This window comes from Eutrema salsugineum, unplaced genomic scaffold, assembly GCF_000478725.1.
Source record: "Eutrema salsugineum unplaced genomic scaffold, Eutsalg1_0 scaffold_17, whole genome shotgun sequence".
Lineage (NCBI taxonomy): Eukaryota > Viridiplantae > Streptophyta > Magnoliopsida > Brassicales > Brassicaceae > Eutrema > Eutrema salsugineum.
In genome coordinates this window covers 2971807-2993403 of record NW_006256852.1, presented here as the reverse complement: position 1 = coordinate 2993403, position 21597 = coordinate 2971807, and the positions used below count along the sequence as shown (strand labels likewise).

Sequence of the window (21597 nt, the reverse complement as noted above, 5' to 3'; positions counted from 1 at the left end):
AAAAAGCCGTAATGATTGCATCTCCTTCTATAAATAGGAGGCAGTTCTTGCCATTTACTCATTTCTGCTCTCGTTACTAAAGGTATTCGCTCTCCGTTCTCTCTAGATTCTTTCTTTCTCTTTCTAGGTTATCCGGTGACCATCCGCCGTACTCTCCTGTCAACAGTTAAGCTCCTGACAGCGCTCCGACCATGTCTTTTAAATCTTCTTTCAACTCCCGGTACATCGTCTGACTGAAGATCGCCGTCCTACTATCTCAGCTGAGTCGTCGAGTTTGGCTACTGCGGAGAATTCTTCGAACGCCTCTTTAGTTCGGAAGATTTCTTGAGTAGTTGAGGTCGGGTCGACTAGTCGCAGATCACCAATTCGGGAGCCCGAACTAATGGATCAGGACCTCCGCGATCCTAAGGGTCAATCCCTATTGACCCGGAGGCCGGGCCGGACTTCGATGTGAAAACTGATGAGGATGCTCTCTTGGAAGAGTTTGCCCACGGTGATGGCCATGACCCGGATGATGATGATATGATGCCGATTGTGGGTCGGCCGATTGTATGTACCGATCTGGGTCCTACACTGTCGGATCTCGAGACGATTCGAGGCGCGATATTGATTTGCAGGGCTCCTTCTCACATCAATGTTCAGGTCCCCAAACCAGACAAATGCCCATGGGATGCTCCGGAGGGCTATATATGTGTCTATGAAGCTTATTTCCGCAAGGTCGGTCTTACTTTTCCATTGTGTCGCCTGCTTTTTGCCTATTGAAACTGTCACGGTTGTGTGATATCCCAGTTGAAGCCGGCTACTATTGTCGAACTAGGATCAACGTTGCCCAGTTTGAAGAACTTTTCATCATGAAGGTTGTTCAGCCTAAGTATTGGTATCTATCGACGTGTGCCAATCTGGTGTTCGATTTGGTGACTGGCAACAAGGCGAACAAATTCTCGGATTGGGATAGGAGTTATTTTTTCCTCCGTGTTGATTCTCATTCTGCCGTAAACCCGGGGACCACGTTCCGGACTGGTAGATATTCCCTAGTTAATCTTCTATACTTGTTTTTGTGAAGGCTGACCTTTATCCTTGTTTTGCAGATCACCACGTTCCAGGCTTCATACAACGCTCACCCAAAGAAGATCTCGGAAAGAAACTTAGCGAGGCCGGAGAACGGCGTTGGCCTCACGCTTCTCAAGCGCGGATCGATCGAAAGATAAAGAGGGCTTTGGTGAAGAGTAAGTGTTTTTCCGACCTCGATTCACCTCGTCTATTTTTCTTGTGGTCTTGCTAAATTCTCAGTGCCACTTCTGGAGAGACTGAAGCTTGGGTTGGACCCAACAAACCGAAGAAAGCTCAGAAGAAAACTTTGCCGAAGAAAAAGGGGATGAGGCTCGACGTGTCAGACAGCCCTTTGATGAATTTTTCTGGTGATGATGACGACGATGCTCCTGTCGACATCATCGGGTTGGGATGAGACGAAGCTCAAGATCCTACTCCCTCTTGGACGGCGCCAATTGTTGATTGTGGTTTTCAAATTAAGGGGTCAATTCGGTAATTCAGGAGGTGAATGGCGTTTTCTGCAGTTCTTGGATTACTCGGTCGATTTCTTGGGCCGAACTGGTTGCCTGATGGAACTTCGAGCTAATGTCACACAGTTGAGCTTGCATCCGCTCAAATTCTAGGTCACGCGTTCTGACTGGGGTGTTCGATTAGGGGGCTGGGCTTTCGAACTGCTGGACCACCGATCGTGCCGTAGTGTTTTGTTGATTCCCCTCTCCTTGGAAATCGCTGATAAGATTCCGTCTTCTGAGCGGAATCTCCTGCTGCAAGCTGATGCGAGTTGTAAACGGGGTTGGTTGTTTTTTCGTTTTACTAAGCTTCAGGTTTTAAATTTATAACCCCTAAATGTCTGCAAGTGCACAGATGTGCGCTGTAGTACTTAGGGTATCGATCCACAGAGACTTAGTTGTTTCAGTACGAATTCACTGCAACGCTTAAATCAGATTAGAACTAAAAGGGTTTTGGTTTTGGTTTTGGGTTTTTGGTTGTCACTAAATCTAAACTAGAAAGCTAAGCAAGTAAAAGCAAATAAAAACGAAAGCAACTAAAGCAAATAAAAAGCGATTAACTAAGGCAAATGGAAACAAGTAAATAGCGATTGAAAATGAAGGCAAATCAAAGCAAGTAAAATCGATTAAACAAAAGCGAATGTAAACAGGTAATAAGCGAATGAAAAGCAAACTAAATTGAAGGTTGTAAACGATTAAAGACAAACGTTGGGGCTCAAGGGGTTTTCGCAGGGGTTCATAGTCTATGCTAGGTCGATTTTAAACAAGTGATAAAGGTTATCAACTACGTATGTTCTAGAACTCGAGGCACAAAAGTATGAATAGCCTACTTTCGCAGCACTAAACAATTATCTCTCGCAACCCTAATCAGTAGGTTTCCACTCTGATTCTGGAAGGGAGAAGATGCAATAGCAGAACAAGACTACAGGTAGGTTTCCACTCCTATAGAAGAATTGCTCGTTTCACCCTAGTTCAGACAATCAATGAAAGCTTTCGCAACATATCATATCAGATCGGCTTCTAAGTGGCCAGCAAAGAATCACGCAGTAAGATTAAAGGCAAACAAAGAACATCTAGAAGATTATAAATCCTAAATCTATCGATTCATAAGCAAAGACACATGAAATTCCCTTTGAATAATCCCTTTAAACCCAACTGGGTAACTACTCAAACATATTGTAAACAATCATCATAGAGTATTGAAAGTTGCAGAAAATTAAAGAAAAGAAGGAAGAAGAACGAAGAACGGAAGCGACGACGGAGGCGCGATGATGCTCTCCTCGGCGGCGGCTCCTCCTTCAAGCGGCGGCTTCTCTAGGGTTTGTGAAGCACCCCCACGAATTCTCTCTCTATTTTTACCTTATGTCTTCTCTACACCTTTAGGAATGACCTAAAGGGGGCATTTATAGCTTCTGGGGTGGTTCTGGACACTTAGGGCTTCAAAAATAACGAAGGGAATTGATCTGGGCTTTAATTAAGTCGTCGGAAAAGTGAACGACCAAAGTTCGCGGTCGCGGTGGCTCTACCCGCGGGAAAATGGGTGTTGGCCGCGGTACCGGCACCTGCTCTCTTCCGGAACTGCATTTTCTGTCATTCTTGCATCGGGAGTATCTGAAGATCTAACCGTTGGATTGTCTCCAAACCAAGTGCATTAGAAAGCTGGTTGGATCCTCTATGTTGTCTCAAATTTTGGGGGTGATCAGACGGTGAGAAAGTCTTCATCGCTTGTCATACTTCTGACGGTCTGCATTTATCCAAAATTGCTCATTTGTTCCAAATTGCATATCTTTTGCCCAAGTTTCCTGTAAAGTATTTTGAAACTCTAAAACATTGAAAACACTTTAAAAACCTTTGAAAACAGAGTTAAAAAACCTGCATAAGATACAATTATGATCCATAAAAGTGGTCAAAATACGGTGTTATCAACTCCCCTCTACTTACCTTTTTGTTTGTCCTCAAACAAACTTAAGTCAGGAAAGAAATTTTTGAAAATCGCAGGAACTAAACAATATCTCAGTGACCGTCCTTCTAAACCATAACTTATCGTGAAACATCTATTTGGATCTAGTCTAGAAAATTCTCACCAAAATACAAGCAAACTAGTCCGTTAATCCGTCATGCGAAAATCTACACACTTAGATCTAACTTCCAGTCAACTAGCTCTCTACATTCATTAAATATATTGTGAGTTCTCATCAAAGACATTATTCAGGGTAGACGGCGTTTAGCATTAAAGGCTATTTAAGTTGTGGAGCTTAGGTGTTTAGGGTTACCTGAAGAATATGGAGGATGCTAGATATTATGCAAAACCGCAAGAGAGAGAAGGACCTGTTGATGACCGCAGATTTTCAGTCACTTCTCCTTTGCCAAATTTTGTTGCATAATCTTCCTCCTTTGTTGTAAACAGCTGTTCCCCCAGACTTAGATCTTTTCCGAGAATCATAAAGATAATCTCCAAAACTCTATATAATCGAACTCAGGCTTGCCTCAAGTATAAAATTCGATCCTCCTAGACTCTCTAAGGTTTTAAATTTCCTCTCCCTTCAGATTTTGAAGTTTTTCAGAGGCAAACTGAATTATCTCCTTTTGTTGAATCATTCCAATGAAATCACAGGTCTCCGTCTTCAGTGACTGAAAACCACGTTGATCCTCTTTCTCTCCGATGTTTTTGCACATATCTGCATATAGAACAATGAAAAACAAGAATGCATGTGGTTTGAAAGAGGTTAGGTTCGGTGGGGAACTAGCTAAAGATAAACTAGCCATTCAGGATCAACAAAGAGTGGTAAAAGGGTAAAGGAGTCCTGAATGTATGATTCGTTTCCCTGATCTAACGCTTTAATGAGAAAATTAAGTCAAAATTAAGTCCAGATTAAATGAGCTAGTATATCCTGCCAGAAAGAATCTCCATGAATAGAAGTCCTCTGGTGGGATTTCGTAATGCAAGTACTTAGCTACCGCCTAGTCTAGGCCTAAATCACAAAAGAGCAAAAAACGAGGAAATAGCGTAGAAGCACACTGGTCTAATTCATCATAGTATTGTTTATTGTGTTCCTGGTTTGAAAACTTTTTGAAAAACATTTTAAAAACGATTTTTTGAAAAATTTTATGAAAAACTTTTTGAAAAATATTGTCCAAAACAAACTCAAAACAAATCAAATTTCATTAGTAACGGATGAACATCCTCCCCCAGACTTATTTCACACTGTCCTTAGTGTGATAAATCTTGAAAAGAATGGTAAAGAAAATAGAAAAGTTGAAATGTTTAAGTGAACTTATCGTGCTGGAGAGTGCTGCTCGCCCTTTGTATTTGTTCTTCCTTATTGAAAACCTGAATTTAAATGAAACAGAAACAAAGCAATGGAAATAGAAAATAAAGGTCGAAGGGAAATAGATAAAATACCAAGTGGGTTGCCTCCCACTAAGCGCTTGTTTCAAGTCATTAGCTTGACATTGTTGCTCGATTAGACTTAACCGGGGTCGTGACACTCCTTGGTCTCATCATTGGCCGATGATGGATCCATTAAAAACATCACTTCTCTCTCGTCTTCTCTTTCTTCAGCCAGATATGGCTTTACACGCTGTCCATTCACTGTAAATGAGTTTCCGGTTCTGTCCCATAGGACAATGGCTCCGTATGGCTTGACTTCCTTTATCGTGAAGGGTCCTGACCATCTTGAACGTAATTTTCCTGGAAAAAGCTTATGACGAGAATTGAAAAGAAGTACCTTATCGTTAGGAGCAAAAGTTCTATGAATAATCTTCTTATCATGATATGCTTTAGTCTTCTCCTTGTAGATCTTCGAGTTTTCGTAGGCATTGTGTCGGATTTCTTCTAACTCATGAAGTTGAAGTAGTCTTCTTTCTCCAGCTGTTTTCAGATTCATGTTCATCTCCTTGATAGCCCATTGCGCCTTATACTCGAGTTCTACTGGAAGGTGACATGCTTTTCCGTAAACTAGGTTGAATGGTGTTGTTCCTAACGGTGTCTTGAATGCTGTTCGATATGCCCATAATGCGTCGTCAAGCTTTGTAGACCAATCCTTGCGATGAACTGCAGTAGTTTTCTGCAAAATCAACTTGATTTCTCTGTTTGAGATTTCTACTTGACCGCTGGTTTGGGGATGGTATGGAGAAGCAACTTTATGTGTAACTCCATTCTTTCTAAGAAGATTCTCGAAAACTCTGTTGATGAAATGCGATCCTCCGTCGCTTATCACAATTCTAGGAACTCCAAAACGCGGGAATATAACAGATTTAAACAGCTTCATGACAACTTTTGCATCATTGGTGGGACTTGCGACTGCTTCAACCCACTTAGAGACGTAGTCTACTGCTACTAAGATGTATTGGTTTCCAAAAGAAGTAGGAAAGGGTCCCATAAAATCTATTCCCCAGACATCAAAAATTTCGACTTTGAGAATAAAATTTTGAGGCATCTCATTCCTTTTGCTTATATTGCCCATCCTTTGGCATTTATCGCATCGCGATATATAAGCTTGAGTATCTTTGAACAAAGTAGGCCACCAAAAACCTGCTTGTAAGATCTTTGAAGCAGTTTTAAAAGTCGCAAAGTGTCCTGCGTAAGACGAGCTATGGCATCCGAATAAAATTCCTTCCATCTCTTCTTCAGCCACGCATCTTCGGAATAACCCATCAGCACATCTCTTATAGAGATAGGGTTCATCCCAAAAATAATGTCCAACGTCTTTCAGGAACTTTTTCTTCCTATAACCAAAGAATTGTGGTGGTTCTACATCAGCTGCTAAGTAATTTGCTATGTGCCTAAACCATGGGGTGTTGAAAGCATCTGCTCGTCGCATTAGAGGACGTGGTGGTGCGGAATTAGCATTGGTGGGGGTTGTATCTATAGCATAGATGTTTTCTTCAGGAAAACTGTCATTTAGAGGCAATCTTTCTTCAACTCGAATTCGTGAAAGATGGTCTGCAACTCCATTATCTGCTCCTTTCCGATCTCGAATTTTGATATTGAATTCTTGCAGTAAGAGGATCCATCTTATCAACCGAGGTTTAGCGTCTTTCTTAGACATTAAATACTTGATTGCGGCATGATCAGTATGAACTATAACCTTAGATCCTACGAGATAAGAACGGAATTTCTCAAATGCAAATACAACAGCTAGAAGTTCTTTCTCTGTTGTAGCATAATTGCATTGAGCTTCGTCTAGAGTTCTGCTTGCGTAGTAGATTACGTGCAGTTTCTTATCTTTTCGTTGGCCAAGCACTGCTCCGACTGCATAGTCACTTGCATCGCACATGATTTCAAACGGGAGTTCCCAATCAGGTGCTTGCACGACTGGAGCGGAGACAAGAGCTTCTTTGATCTTATGAAACGCGGCTAAGCACTCATCATCGAACTCGAAGTTCGTTTCCTTGCAAAGCAAACGCGTAAGAGGTCTAGCTATTTGAGAAAAATCTTTTATGAAGCGCCTATAGAATCCTGCGTGTCTTAAGAAACTACGAATTCCTTTTATGTTTGTGGGTGGTTGTAGGCTGGTCATGACCTCGATTTTAGCTTTGTCAACTTCAATACCTTTTCTGGAAATTCTGTGCCCAAGCACGATTCCGTCTTGTACCATGAAGTGACATTTTTCCCAATTTAATACTAAGTGCTCATCTTCACATCTTTGCAGAACTTTACCAAGATTGCCTAGGCATTTTTCAAAAGAAGATCCATAGACAGAGAAGTCGTCCATGAATACTTCCATGAAATCTTCAATAAAGTCTGTGAAGATCGACATCATGCACCGCTGGAAGGTAGCAGGTGCATTACACAGTCCAAAAGGCATACGTCGGTAAGCAAACGTGCCATATGGACAAGTGAATGTCGTTTTTTCTTGATCCTCCGGGCGAATAGGAATTTGGAAAATTCCGGAGTATCCATCAAGGAAGCAATAGTAGGGATGATTAGCTAATCTTTCTAGCATTTGATCTATGAAGGGAAGTGAAAAATGATCTTTCCTAGTTGCTGCATTCAGTTTCCGGTAATCGATGCACATACAATGTCCAGTTACTGTTCTTGTAGCGATCAATTCATCCTTATCATTTTTAATGACAGTGACTCCTTCTTTCTTTGGAACAACATGAACTGGGCTAACACAAGTGCTATCTGAGATAGGAAAGATTATTCCAGGTTCTAAAAGCTTCATAATCTCCTTCTTGACAACATCCATGAGATTAGGGTTTAGTCTCCTTTGACTTTCGATTGAGTTTTTAGCATTATCCTCTAGATTTATCTTGTGCATACAAAGATCTGGAGAGATTCCAGGTATGTCATCAAGTGAATATCCTAAGGCTTTTCTATGCTTTCTCAGCTCAGTCAACAGCATTGTGGTTTCTTCTTCCGTCAAACCAGAGTTTATTTTGACAGGATAAGTAGAATTTGGTCCAAGGAAAGCGTACTTAAGTCCGACGGGAAGAGGTTTAAGCTCGACTTTAGGGGCTTTAAGCTCGCTCCAAGGATCGTTAATTGCTGCAGCAGTGTCTTTTGGAGGTGTAGGAATGTTTGTTTGGTCCTTAAGATCTAGATAGTGTAGAGGTTTCCTATAAGTTTCGGATTTATCAAGCATACGTGTGCACTCACTTGAAATTTCTTCAAGGAAATTGCGTTCATCTTTTGCGGGTGAAAGCGTGACACTTAAAGGGTCGTCTAGAAGCAGATCTTCATAGACTTCCTCAATAATTCCGTCTAACTCATCAACCCAACAAATTTTGCCATCCAAAGTTGGTTTATCGAAACTTTTGTTCATGTCAAACTGCATAACTAGGCCGGCTAGATGAAGGTCGATTTTTCCTTCAGGAACATTGATTATGGCTCCGGCTGTAGATAGGAATGGTCGTCTAAGAATAAGTGGATCCTTAGGTTCTTTTTCTAGTTCTAGAACTACGAAATCGGTTGGTATGGAACATTTTTCGATTTTGACGGGAACATCTACTAAGATACCTACTGGTTGTCTAACAGAACGATCAGCTAATACTAAAGAAATTTTAGTGGGCTTGAAAGTGTGATGTCCTAAACGTTTTGCTACTGAAAGAGGCATCATGTTTATGCTAGATCCTAAATCGCAGAGAGCACGCTCAAAAGCTACATCATTGATGGTGCATGAAAGTACAAAGCTTCCAGGATCGTTTTTCTTTTCAGGGATTCGGCTTTGCAGGATAGAACTACATTCATGGGTTATCATCATAACACCTTCTTCAAGAGTTAAAGAATTTGTTAGAATACCCTTCATGTATTTTCTTAAAGCAGGAATCACAGCACAAGCTTCTACAAAAGGTAATCTCACATTTAACTGATCGATTAGCTCTTTCAGCTTAGCTTTTTTTTTTCTCTTTCTTAGGGGCTCTTAAGGCTCTAGGATATGAAGGTTTAGGTTTGTAGACACTAGTTGGTGGAGGTGGAATTGGGTCTTCTCCAAGAATTTCTCGGGATGAATCTTTTCTTACTTCTTCTCCATCCTTTTCTCCTACCACTTCCTTTTCAACATCTTCATTCGTGATTCTTTCTTTTTCTTTCTCCTTTTCCTTACCCTTTTCCTCAACTTCGGGATCTTTAGGAAATTCTGGCTCTTTGTAAGCTAATCCACTCCTAAGTGTGATAGCTTTCACATGATCGGAGGGATCTGCTTCACTTGAGCTTTCGAAAGATTTTTCACTTAGCTCCTCTTCAGAATTTTCTAACTTTTTAGAATTAGTTTTGACCATTATGTTAAGGAGGGTATCAGAATCCTTCTGCATCTCTTTTAGTTCAGATCTAAGATCACTAATCTCTTGAGACATAGATTTTTCAAGCTCTAGAATATTTTTGTTTAGGTTTTCAGCTTCAGAAGAGGGAAAACTAGGATAGGAAACAGGATTAGATTGAATAGCCGAGATTGGTTCAGAAGGTGGTGTCCAACCAGGCTTGAAAGACGTTTTCCCGCGGTCAGGTGGCTCACAACCGCGGTGAATCAAGTCTTGGCCGCGGTCAGAACAGCCACGACCACGGTGAAAGGTTGCTTGGCCGCGGTCAGAACAACCACGACCGCGGTGATTAGAAATGAATGGAAAATCTTGAATTTGATAGACTTCTGCAGTGTTAACCATCTGAATCCATTGGGTTGTCCCAACCATCAAAGTTACACGTATTATGTACCCTATTTGGTTGTTGCAATCCAAGATGACTCATTATGTGACGGAGACACTTTTTAACTTCCGAAATTTCTTCTTTCTTCTCAGGAAGTGCAGAATTACCAAAGGTTACTTTATTTCGGATGCTGTTTCCTAAATTTGTAATGAAAACGTGAGCATCTTCTACAGATCTAGTTGTGAAATCTCCATTACTTGCTATGTCAAAAGAGTGTCGCAACTCTGGAGTTATACCGCGATAGAAGATACCTAGCAGGTATTCCTCGGCATATCCATGGTGTGGACAATCTCATTGGTACTCCTTAAATCTTTCCCAAGTATCTAAAAGATCTTCATCTTCTTTTTGTTGAAAAGTCCTTATCTTCTTTTCTTAAGAGATTTGAAAGATTTCTAGTATAAAAACGATTTAGGAAAACAGTTCTACACGCTGCCCACGTTTTTAGTGAAGCAGGTGGCAAAGATTTTAGCCATTTGCTGGCCTTATCTCTAAGAGAGAATGGGAAAAGACTACACTTGTGGTAATCCCCATTTGCTGTAATGGTTGCACATAATTCTTCGAACGTCTCGAAATGGTCTATCGGATTTTGGAATGAATAACCAGAGAATTGATTTTGTTGAACTAAATGGATATGGGGTACCTTAATTTCGGTTTTGCCATCCTCAGGTAAGGCTGGTTGAATAGCTCTTCGATCTCCCATGAACTTTTCGAGTGAATCGAAACTTCCAATCAGTTCATCATCATCTTTGTGTTTGACCGATCCGATTAGCTCATTGTCATCATATATCGGCTCTTCAAACTCATCATCAGACAGGTCATCATCGCTTAGATCACCATCCACACGATTTGGTGGATCACCAAGAGTTCCGGGAACATGTTCCCGGTCTTTCATCTCACAGAAACCTGAAAAATTCAAAAGAAAAAGTAAAAATAAACAAGTGTTCTAATGGATTTAAGCCGGGATTCGCAACGAAACAAATTTTAAGTCCCCGGCAACGGCGCCAAAAACTTGATGCGAGTTGTAAACGGGGTTGGTTGTTTTTTCGTTTTACTAAGCTTCAGGTTTTAAATTTATAACCCCTAAATGTCTGCAAGTGCACAGATGTGCGCTGTAGTACTTAGGGTATCGATCCACAGAGACTTAGTTGTTTCAGTACGAATTCACTGCAACGCTTAAATCATATTAGAACTAAAAGGGTTTTGGTTTTGGTTGTCACTAAATCTAAACTAGAAAGCTAAGCAAGTAAAACAAATAAAAACGAAAGCAACTAAAGCAAATAAAAAGCGATTAACTAAGGCAAATGGAAACAAGTAAATAACGATTGAAAATGAAGGCAAATCAAAGCAAGTAAAATCGATTAAACAAAAGCGAATGTAAACAAGTAATACGCAAATGAAAAGCGAACTAAATTGAAGGTTGTAAACGATTAAAGACAAACGTTGGGGCTCAAGGGGTTTTCGCAGGGGTTCATAGTCTATGCTAGGTCGATTTTAAACAAGTGATAAAGGTAATTAACTACGTATGTTCTAGAACTCGAGGCACGGAAGTATGAATAGCCTATTTTCGCAGCACTAAACAACTATATCTCGCAACCCTAATCAGTAGGTTTCCACTCTGATTCTGGAAGGGAGAAGATGCAATAACAGAACAAGACTCATCAATATTCACAATTCAACTACAGGTAGGTTTCCACTCCTATAGAAGAATTGCTCGTTTCACCCTAGTTCAGACAATCAATGAAAGCTTTCGCAACATATCATATCAGATCGGCTTCTAAGTGGCCAGCAAAGAATCACACAGTAAGATTAAAGGCAAACGAAGAACATCTAGAAGATTATAAATCCTAAATCTATCAATTCATAAGCAAAGACACATGAAATTCCCTTTAAAATAATCCCTTTAAACCCAACTGGGTAACTACTCAAACATATTGTAAACAATCATCACAGAGTATTGAAAGTTGCAGGAAATTAAAGAAAAGAAGGAAGAAGAACGAAGAACGGAAGCGACGACGGAGGCGCGATGATGCTCTCCTCGGCGGCGGCTCCTCCTTCAAGCGGCGGCTTCTCTAGGGTTTGTGAAGCACCCCCACGAATTATCTCTCTATTTTTATCTTATGTCTTCTCTACACCTTTAGGAATGACCTAAAGGGGGTATTTATAGCTTCTGGGGTGGTTCTGGACACTTAGGGCTTCAAAAATAACAAAGGGAATTGATCTGAGCTTTAATTAAGTCGTCGGGAAAGTGAACGACCAAAGTCCGCGGTCGCGGTGGCTCTACCCGCGGGAAAATGGGTGTTGGCCGCTGTCTCGGCACCTGCTCTCTTCCGGAACTGCATTTTCTGTCATTCTTGCATCGGGAGTATCTGAAGATCTAACCGTTGGATTGTCTGCAAACCAAGTGCATTAGAAATCTGGTTGGATCCTCTATGTTGTCTCAAATTTTGGGGGTGATCAGACGGTGAGAAGGTCTTCATCGCTTGTCATACTTCTGACGGTCTGCATTTATCCAAAATTGCTCATTTGTTCCAAATTGCATATCTTTTGCCCAAGTTTCATGTAAAGTATTTTGAAACTCTAAAACGTTGAAAACACTTTAAAAACCTTTGAAAACAGAGTTAAAACACCTGCATAAGATACAATTATGATCCATAAAAGTGGTCAAAATACAGTGTTATCACAAGCTGGTGATCTGTGCAGTGAGGGTTGCAAACTTGGCATCGTTGCTTCTGACTAGTTCCTGCATCTGAGCGGCGAAGGCGTTATTGAGCGCGGTTGGATTGAAGGCAGCTACCATTGCATGACGCACCTTGGTGCCGGTCGGAGCTCCTACCAAACTTGGTCCCGCATTGTCTCTCGAGGTATTGACTTGAGGTCGGGCCAGCTATGTTTGCTGTTGCCTAGAGGTTCGCCGACCTGCAGTGGGACCTGGCTCGGGTCGTTATCACATAAGATGACGTGGCTCCCGACTTGGGTAGAGGTCGGTTGTGCTTCGTCTGTCATCATTGCTTGAAGGTCAATTACCGAATCGGCTCTACGGTGGGCGCCAATTGTTGATTGTGGTTTTCAATTTAAGGGGTCAATTCGGTAATTCAAGCTTGGAATGAGTTTTTTTTATTAATATATTGAGTTCTGGTTACAAGTGCTCGAGTTCGAAGGTCTTTCGATGAACTGAAAACATACAAGATTTTTCTAGCTCTCTATTCCTCGGGGAAGTGTCCAGCGCCTTGAACAATAACAGGACCCCCTATTTATAGTACATTAATGATTATGTATCCTAGGGTTTTCTCTTTCTTATCCCACCAACTCTCGTTATTGGGCCTCATCTCCGATGGACCGTCAGATCAAGCCGGGCAAATTTCGGAATAGACTATCGTTATTCGGATTTAATTGGGCCAATCTCGGTCTATACCAGGCTAAACCAGATTACGGAGCAAACCACCAATAAATATTTTTTCTAAGTCATTTAACCTAATCATAACTCAGTTTGATATTTTGATTCCTTCATATACTTGTTTTCTCTAGTCTATCTGTTCCTTGCATTCTTTTGTCACAATTCAGTTTTATCAAAACGAATCACAAAAATTACCCTCAAATTTATTTTCTTCTATTTCTTAGTTCTGTTTGTCAAAAGGAGAAATGGAACTTAGTGTCAGAGATATTATAATATCTCACCATATCAATTATAGTTAGAATATCTCTTGTTAATATTTTGTACAGCTATTAGAGATCCTCTTCTTTAGCTTATATAAATTGTTGTACGATGTATCATATTTATCAAGGAAATACAATCATCTTCCTCTATATGGTATTAGAGCTCTCATTTCCAAAGGACCTCCATAAAAAATTCTCTTTTCCTTCTTTTACCTTGATCCCCTTTTCCTCACCTGATATATTCATACCATTGCATATTTAGGATGCATTTTAGTCCAAGAATAGAGTCTCATGCATGCATATTATGTAGTTTTCTTAGGTTTTAGTCTTTGTTTTAGCTTTTGTTAGAAATGCATTAAGCTCCAACGAGTCTTGCATATTTGGAGTGTTTTCGGGTATTTTGGAGTTATTTGGGAACCTTTTGGAGCTAAGACCAAGGAAATACCCTCACCTTGATGCATGATCTTGGAAGATTCTCTTGAAGTTGGCAATACCCTTCAAAGATCACCGTACCAGAAGTGGTTCCACGACGATTCAGTCTCTGGTGTCTTCATCAAGAATCAATAGGATTGATTCATGTTTACATAAGACTTGAAGTCACCCGATTTGGAGCAGTGAGATGGGAGATACCGCAAGTGGGAAATAAACATGTCTCGGAGCCGTTCTGGACCAATCAGATACGCCTCAAAGAACCGGTGTACCGGAAGCCTTGCTAACCTCGGTTGGAGTTGGATCCTTCATCAAAATTGGATATGATTGAGTTATCCAATTGATGCCGCTTAGAGTGCATATGATTGGAGTTGGAAAATCAAGTACCGAATCACGGAGCAAGAAGTTATGTAGCTTAGAGTGCAGATCAGTCAATTTCCACACTGAGATAAACCCCGGAAGAATGCTGGCCGGAGTGAGCTAAATTTTGGGGATTTCTCACTTCAGGCATCAGACCGAGATTTACCTCGAGGTATTTCTGGTTGGTGTGAGCTAACTCATATACCGATTTCACACCGAGCAAGTTTATCTCGGTGTGATCCTCCATGCAGTTCCTTGCGCGCCTACACGGAGATGTACACCATGCAAATTGACCTTCAAAGAAATTCTCCACACTGAGTAGCATCTTGAGGATGTGTTCCTCGAGGTAGAAGCTGACGGTCTTACACCAAGATGCACATCGGCGAAATGAAGCTCGGTGTAAACTCCATCTTAAGAGCATATTTTCACACCAATATATACATCGGCCAAATGTAGCTCGGTGTAAACACTCTCTGACCCATTAAGGCAGGGTCAGTACCTAGGTTTTTTTGGGCTGACCCGGTCCAGACCTCCTTTTATAAATAATTTTTGGGGAAAAACCCTAGATATCTTGTTTTCTCTTAGAATCACTTTCTCCTTTGGGAAGACAAGATCATTGTACATAGTTTTCTTTAAAAAGTTTTGAATGCATCTAGTATCTTTTTTTTATCTTTAATATATCTTCTTTTATCATCATTAAACATGTCTTTCACTCTTATCTTCTTAGATTTTTGGGTTGAGCATGTTTAGTAAGTTATCTCTTTTTGGATTCATGGGTGTGATATATTAGAAGATTTCTGGGTTGATCTATGTTGTTTAAGACCTAGTTCTTTTTCCTTTCTTCATGTGGTATGTTTAATGCTTGATTAGACTAGAGACAGTTATTCAAAGTCCTTAGGGCATTTTCCACCCATAAGGTGTTTGTTGAAATGCCCCAAAGAACCAAATGAAGAATTTTTTCTCATCTTAGCCTATGAGAATTGATGTTTAAGGAGTAAAATAGCATGTTAGAACTGAATCTTTATGCTACTGATCATTATTACACTAATAAGAGTTAGGTTTGAATGATGATTTGGAATGTGATTAGTGCCATAAGAGTGATTAATCTTGTATAAGAGTTCTAAGCTAAAAGGGAGTAAAGATTGTGTGATGCTTGATATATCCTTTCTGTGTAAGATTTAGTCTTTCTTAGCTCATTAACCTGATGCACAAAGAGGCTGTTTGGTCATTTTAGATATTGGTTATCATGTTTGACTATTGCCTTTTCACTTAATGAAAATTAGTTTTGATTAGATAGTTATCATAGATATTAATGCCTTGAGAAAGGATTAGTCTAATTTAGAAGTCTAGACTAAAGGTTTCAAGTGTCTCATTGTTTTAACACCATTTATCAAATCTAGAATCAGCCAAAGTAAATGATTCTCACCCAAGGATCCACTTATTTGCATTTCTTTAGTCTTCGGATTTTCTTAGTTGCATGTTTTCTTAATGGTTTTGTTTTCATTTGCTTAGGTTGTTAGAAGATCATTGCATAACCCCTCATCTTGCTAGCTTAACTTAATAAGTTCTATGCATTTCTAGTGGCTTAACCATCCCAATTGGATTGATACCTAAAGTTCTACAATGACATGAATGGACTTTGATAATTGGTTTAGATCCTTGAAAAAGTCCTACATCATCACCATGTCAAATACTGATGTCATCATTTCTGGTGCGTCACAAAGCTCTCTTGTCTCAGTTAGCATGGTTAACATGACAAACTATCATCAACCAATTTCATCACTTGGAGTGCCCAGATCAGATCTCTCCTCCGTGGATCAAATACATTTACTCCACCAATACCATGCCGCCGAAGATAAACACCAATTCCGGCAAAGAAAAACCAAATCCTGAGTACACTGTCTAGCACTGTCAAGATAGTCTCCTTTTCATCACCACGACAAAAACTTTGCTTGAAGCGTGGACTACTCTCTCCCATCTTATGCTAACCCAACACGAGGACATATCAAATAATCACCACGCAGCTACGAAAATGTGTCAAAGGAACCAACACCATTGATTTCTATATGCAACAAATCAAGAAAAAGGCCGATGCTCTGGTTTTGCTCGGCATTCTGATGGATCATGAAGACCTAATTGACATCATCCTTGCAGGTCTTGGTGATGATTATAAGTCTCTCATTGAGCAGTGAATAGCCGTGAATCCCCGATCTTGTTCTCCGAACTGCATGAGAAACTCATCAATCAGGAACTCACTCTCACTGCACTCACTCTGCCTCCTCAACATTTCCCCATCACGGCAAATCATATTCCACAGAACCACAGAACTGGCACCACAATAACAACAAATGCAAGTCCGACAATCAATCTTTCTCTCATAATCAAGGTAATGACCAGCAAGTCTCTCGTCCTTGTCTTGAAAAATGTCAAGCTTGTGGCAGTCAAGGGCATGCGTGAAAAGATGTCTTCTGTTTCGGGTTATCGCTCAACAACCACCATCTCCAAACAGGAGTTTCTCTCAGGCATCTCCTCAAGCGTACAACGCCACGATGCAACAAACTGACACCCCATCTTGGCTGATGGACTCGGGTGCCTCACATTATCTCACCTCTGATCTGGCAAATTTCTCGTTCCATTCTCTTTACACAGGTGGTGAAGATGTGCAAATCAAAAATGGAATGGGAAATGAGATGACAAACACTGGTTACTCTCTTATTCCCTCACCCACGCGTTCCTTTGCTTTGAATAATGTTCTTCATGTTCTAAGCATTGCGAGGAATTTGGTCTCAGTAAAACAACTATGCACTGACAACTGTGTTTCTCTGAAAATTTTCCTCGAATTGTTTCAGGTGAAGGATCTCAACACGCGGGCGCCAATGGTAACATGGGGAACTAAAGACGGAGGATATGAGTGGCCGCATCGAGATTTATCCAAGTCTTTTGCTTATTCTGCATGTAAAATATCCACTATTCATCTGGCATACACGATTAGGGCACCCAGAAATTTCCATTTTAAAATCTGTTATTTCCCCTTCATTGATTTTTGATTCTCAAAATTGCACCGATTGTTTCATTAATAAAAGCCACAAAATTATTTTTGCTACCTCCTCATCTCTTGTTTCAACAAAATCTCTTGAACTTGTCTATTCAGATGTTTGGACTTCACCATAATCTCAATTGATGGGTATAAATACTATGTTATTTTTTGTTGATCACTTCACACATTATGTTTGACTATACCCTTTTTTCAGAAAACCAGATGTTCAGGAAACATTTATTCGATGGAAGACACCTGTAGAAAACAAGTTGATCACATTTTATTCTGACAATGGAGGTGAATATGTGGTGCTGGCGAACTTCCTTGCAACAAAAGGTATCTCACACCTCACTTTTTTGCCTCACACACCTGAACACAATGGGTTCGCTGAGCGTCGACACTGGCACATCGTGGAGACAGGCCTTGCTCTTCTTTCTCATGCCTCCATTCCAATGAGTTATTGGACGTATGGACTGGCGGCTGCAGTTTATTTTATCAAGTGTCTACCAACCCCAATGCTGTCTATTTCTTTGCCGTATGCAAAGTTATTTCAAATTGCACCAAACTATTTAAAGCTGTGAGTCTTTGGCTGCCTCTATTTCCCTTAGCTCAAGCCATATACACATCACAAGCTTGAGTCACGCTCTCAACCTTGCATCTTCTTCGGTTGTTCACTCAGTCAAAATGTCTTTCTCTCCCTTGAGCCAACTTCATCAAGAGTATTTGTGTCTCGTCATGTCCGTTTTGTTGGAACCCAATTGCCATTCAAATCTCTTTCATCTCCACCCCCAAAAATCACTCCCTTCTTTCTATTGTGGTGACCGCCAGTCACCCTAATCTTAATGGTGCCACTCACCTCTCCGTCATTAATTGCGCCCCCAGGTTCAGATCTTTTATTCACAGATGCAAATCTTTCTACTTCACCTACTTTGCTTGCGGATTCTAAGACTTTGCAGGTTCAGCCGATGGAAACATCTTATTTTCCAACAGATGTTGCTCCGACTCTTGCTTCAAATCCTGCACCACTTGTAGCTGCTCCCATCATAAATGATCACCTGATACAAACACGTGGGAAAAACAACATTCGCAAGCCTCTTAAAAAAATATTGATGGTGGCTATTACTCAGCCACACTCTGATGATAAACCGACAACGGTAACGCAGGCTCTGAAAGATGATCGGTGGAGAAATTTGATGCATGACGAGTTTAATTCTCAGATCCAGCTACACACATAGAATCTTGTTCCACCATCTCCTGAGTATAATTTAATTGGCAACAAATAAATTTTCACACTAAATGTCAACCCGATGGATCTGTTGAAAAGTTTAAATATCATTTTGTCGCAAAGAGGTTTCACCAGCATCCTGGTATTGATTTTCAGGAGACTTTCAGTCCACTGGCCAAACAAGAAACAATCCTTATCACTCTTGGTGTTGGTGTTACACGCGATTGGCATATAGAACAACTCGATGTGAACACAACCTTATTGCAAGGGCATTTGACAGAGGATGTGTATATGAAATAGCCTGTGAATTTTGTGGAGAAAGATAGGCCGAATCATGTCTGCATACTAAGATGAGCACTCTACGGCCTGAAACAGGCTCTATGTGCTTGGTATTTAGAGCTTCAAAATTTTCTCATTCACTCGGGTTTTGTAAACCCACTGGCGGATGCCTCCTTCTTTGTGTTTCACTCGGGCTCTACTCTCATCTATACACTTTTCGATGTTGATGACATTATTGTCACAAGAAATGAGTTCAGGAGTTCATTGATTTGTTAAGCAAACGTCCTTAAAAGAGCTTGATGAACTCAGCTACTTTCTGGGTATAGAAACTCTCTGTACGAAGTCTGGTCTGTTGCTCAATCAGCAGAAATATATCAACGATCTCCTACATCAAACCAATATGTCCTCTACGAAACCAGTTTCATCACCGATGATGGCGAATGATCATCAAGTTGTTGGAAGTTTGCAATACTTACACTTCACTGGACCGGACATAGCATTTGAAGTCAAAACGTTGTCTCAACTCATAAGTTGTCCAAGCGACGTTTAATGGATGGCTGTGAAAATAGTTCTCCGCTATCTAGCTGGTATTCGGATAGAGGTATCTTTCACCGTGACAATCAAATAGCCCTTTACGCCTTCTCTTATGCTGATTGGTCTGGAGACCGTGATGACTACATCTTCACAGATTCTTACATTATCTAGCTTGGGTCTCATCCTGTTGCTTGATCGTCAAAGAAGCAGAAAACGGTTGCCTGTTTATCCACCAAAGCAGAGGTCAGCCATTTTGCCCGAATCACAAGATACCGATCTTAAATTCACAACTCAGACAGGACGGATCACTCCAAGTTCCTCAATATTGGGAGCAGACCGAGTTGCTACCCCAATAGTGGGAGTCCCTATCACGACAGTGTCAAGAGGATACTCCATCGCTTCATCTAGAGCTTGCTTAAGGTCATCAGCACGAATGGATCCAGAGCTCCCGACTAGAACCTTGGCCCTTTTTTGCTTTCTCGAATCTCCAATCTGAAGATTTTCTTGCATGTTTTTCTTTTTAGTGAAATTAATTGGAGTGAAAAACTAGCAGACGAACTAGCATCAGGAATGTCTCGGGCTTGTTGATATGCTGGAAAGTTAAAGCATAATATCAAACACAGTCCTTAATAATTAAAATTCAAAAGCGATCACAGCCAACCTGAGTGGATGAGTAGTCTAAAGGGCCGCCTTAATTTTTGGTCTCGTAAACGAGAACAACTGGATCCTCCCCTGGCATAACTTCTCCACAAGTTGTTGAAGGTTATCATCTTCAATAATCCTGCTAAGGAGTAACTGAACAATGATGGAAAATAAGAATCGGATTAGAATTTCCGAAAAAATCAATTAACTAAAAATTTAGATAAGCTAGTGCGATCCCCAAGAATCACTATCTAACTTATGCTGGGAGTAGAGATCTTCGGTATCTTTTCGAACTTGAAGTTTCCAACGGACACACAATCTATCTCAAAGAGAAATTTTGTTTTCTTTCCAACGATTATCCTTTACGGGAATCCCTTCGAAACGCTTTGGTGACTATGCTGAGATAGGTAAACGATCCTTGGAAATGAGCAATTATACTTGATGGAGCACATTTTGTGGAGTTCCTCTAACCCATAGGGAACCCTGACTTTGTGAGCTCGAACTGTGAGAGTAATTGCATGGCGGATGAAATCAGGGTTCATATAAAAAAACGCAATTCCGAGCTCCGCCAGCAGCCATAAGAGATATTACGAGATTGAGAAATATAGCCCACAGCTCTCAAAGTACGGCATATAGGCCGCACAATATCCTGTTCAAAGTTGGCGTCTCTCCATCTCGAGGGAGAGAAAAATAAACATTGTTTCAGACCTCATAAATCTGGTGAAGAGTGCCAAAATCCCCGGAGGAGACTATTAGTTTTATATTAACATCTGAATGATCCATTGAAAAGAACTTTTGAAAAAGTAAAGGAGACTTTAACAATTTCAAGAGAGAAATGTGTGGATGTCAAGCAAAATTAGATATCGGAACCTCATGTGCTAAGCAATGAAGCATTTCATTGAACCAGAAAACTAAAAGGTTAAAAAAAAAGAGGAGAAAATTTACCTTGAACGAAGTGGGAGAGCATGCATTTAATAAGAGACGTAGGAAGTTGGATTTATATAGAGTTATAGGATTTAATTGGTTGATAAACTCTCGTTTGTCACGGAAATAAAAGAAACAAAGCAAATAAATGGCACAAGTTGTTAACCCGGTTCAATCTAATCGGTGTGATTAGACCTACGTCTAGGGCCATATCAACTCTGATAATCCACTATCTCAGAAAGATATTACAGCTTAAAACAATGAGCACATGTACAAGTTCAAGATGAACAAAAAGAATACACTTTCGGCCAAGAAAGAAGAAGTAGCAGAGAGCTTGCTTGTATACACTCCATTTTGGTTAGAGTCTTTGACCTCCTTATCTTCATTTCTTGATAAACCTCTGCAAACCACAGAATCAGCTTCAATCACCTCCTGTTCAACATCAGACCTATATCATACCAGAAATTTGAATCCTAAAGCTTTCCTAAATAATCTCCACCTTGATTCAAGTTTCTTCCTCCTCCCTCTCAGTAGTGAACTGTCCTTACTTTGAGTTTAACCTCTGGCAATAAATGAATATCATCTTTCAGCCGATCAACTTTAGAAGGTCTAATGCTGATCTGAACATAACAACCGGGATAGACTTTGTTAGACTATCCGTAGGATTCTTTGAAGTGTGAATCTTCAGAACCTCAACCTCTCTTGATTCAGACACTTCTCTGATGTAGTTTTACTTCACGGCCACATGCTTTGTTCTCTCATGATACATGTTGTTCTTAGACAAGCAAATCACTTACTGTGAATCACA

At 40.4% G+C, this 21597-nt stretch overlaps 1 non-coding gene across 1 annotated transcript; it reads left to right on the top strand.

Annotated features, from left to right (window-relative positions):
• Positions 1-9976: 9976 nt before the first annotated feature.
• Positions 9977-10085, top strand: LOC112087637. The gene has a single exon (XR_002900184.1). It is a non-coding gene; the product is annotated as a small nucleolar RNA R71 (small nucleolar RNA).
• The last annotated feature ends 11512 nt before the right edge of the window (positions 10086-21597 follow it).